Source organism: Sinocyclocheilus anshuiensis, unplaced genomic scaffold (genome assembly GCF_001515605.1).
Source record: "Sinocyclocheilus anshuiensis isolate Anshui unplaced genomic scaffold, SAMN03320099.WGS_v1.1 scaffold984, whole genome shotgun sequence".
Classification (NCBI taxonomy): domain Eukaryota; kingdom Metazoa; phylum Chordata; class Actinopteri; order Cypriniformes; family Cyprinidae; genus Sinocyclocheilus; species Sinocyclocheilus anshuiensis.
Window position 1 is genome coordinate 683,270 of NW_015552616.1, and position 2,282 is coordinate 685,551.

Genomic DNA, 2,282 nt, shown 5'->3' on the forward strand with positions numbered 1-2,282 from the left:
AGATAGATGGAATAATGGATTCTATAAAATACCAATGGATAAAAATTTTTAAACTGACTGTCCATGCTAGAAATCTTATAATAGGCCATGGTTGGATCTTCCAACAGGACAATGATCCACAAACAAACATCAAAATAAAAATGGGTCACTGAGAACAAAACCAAGTTCTGCCCTGGCCAACCCAGTTCGCTGACCTGAACCCTATAGAAAATGAGTGTGGTGAACTGAAGAGGAGAAGCATCAACATGCAGCTGGAAGGAGATATTCTGGATGAAGGAATGGTCTCTGATCTCTTGTCAGGTGCTCTCTAACCTCATCAGGCATTATAGGAGAAAACTCAGAACCCTATAGAAAATGAGTGTGGTGAACTGAAGAGGAGAAGCATCAACATGCAGCTGGAAATCTGAAGGGTCTGGAGAGAGTATGAAGGAATGGTCTCTGATCTCCTGTCAGATGTTCTCTAAACTCTTCAGGCATTATAGGTGAAGACTCGGAGCTGTTCTCTTGACAAAAGGAGGTTGCAAAAAGTATTGCATAAAAGGGTATGTTTAATTGTGACCAATGTGTTTTCTCTCCCAATTTAAATTCTTATTCTCCAATGAAAGGTTAGATTTATGTGAATTTAGATTTTAGTAAATTTTTAAAATAAAATATCTAAATGATTGATGATACAGATTAATTTTCACAGCCTTCTTTTGTCATATTTACCAAGGGTATGAATAATTTTGAGCACAACTGTATATATATATATATATATATATATGTGTGTGTGTATATATATATATATATATATATACATACAGTGTAAGTGTGTGTTACTGTTAATATACTTTTTTATTTTGTTATTTGGAACTGAACTAGCATTAACAATGAACAATTGTATTTTTTAAAGCTAACATTAGCAAGGATTAATATACACTGTAACAAATGCATTGCTCATTGCAAGTTATTGTTAGTTAATTTATTGTGGACATTATTGAAAAGTGTATCTTGTTTCATACATTATCAGACTCCTCAAGTTAAAAGGGTTGCAAATACTGTTTCATGTTGACTTTGAGACTGAGATTTTATTCGCCACACAATAGAACTTAAAACAAAAAGGAAAAACGAGTGAATGAAAAAGGAAACCACATGATTTATAGCCAGGAAAGGTGAAATGCTCTGATAAAGATGTGGTTGCTTCAGTTTGAGTCTGTGAAACCTGCTTAGGAAAGCTGCTTGTCTGTCCTCAGCCGTGCCTGGCACGCAGGGGTCACGACCTGGTCATGAATCGCTTCAATCAGCTCCTAGCTGGGACAGGAGGGGAGGGGAGCCACGAGCGCTTTTGATCTCAGTTGGCTAGTCAAGCAGCATGGGTAAGATATCCCTCAGCCTCTCCTGCAGGTCGGGCTCTGTGGGAACGGGGCTGAGGGCAGGTCAAGAGCACTGTTCTATTTTTCCTCTTCACTCCCATTCTGACCCGGTTGAGCTACCGTAGCTTCCAGTATTGCCTCAGACATGTTGGGTTAGAAGAATGCTCTGATATGAGGTGGAAGGTTTGGAAGGCGTCCAACTATAGATCTAGACCAGGGGTGTCAAACTCAGCTCCTGGAGGGCCATTGTCCTGCAGAGCTCCAATATACCTGCCTGGAAGTTTCTAGCACTTCTAAATGCCTTCATGAGCTGGATCAGGTGTATTTAATTAGGTTTGAAGCTAAACTCTGCAGGACAGTGGCCCTAACTTGGTCAATGTAGCGCATAGGAAAGACTACATGGAACTGCTGGACGAGGACAATTTTCTTATTTACTATTGTTAATGAAAGCCGGTGGTGTACGGAGGAGGGGACATTCTCATTCTAACAAGCATTTGATTGAAAAACAAAAATTTTGTTGATGCCAATGAGTCAACAATATTTCAGTCTATTTTCCAAGAATAGAAAACTCTACATTTTTAAAATTGTGTAAAAAGTTAGATTTGTTAACCTTTATCCTTTATAAGAACTGGCATGTAGATAGTATTTTATAAATATATTTACTGTATATATATGCTGTCAAATTATTAACCGCTATTAATCACATCCAAAATAAAAGTTTACATTATATGTGTGTGTACTCACATATATATACATATTTTTTTGTATATATAAATACATACGCATACAGTATATATTTTGAAAATATTTACATGTATTTACATGTCTATATTTATATTCATATAAGTTATATTATAAATACATATATTTAATATATAAACATAACATATTTTTCTGAAATATATACATGCATGTGTGTGTATTTATATA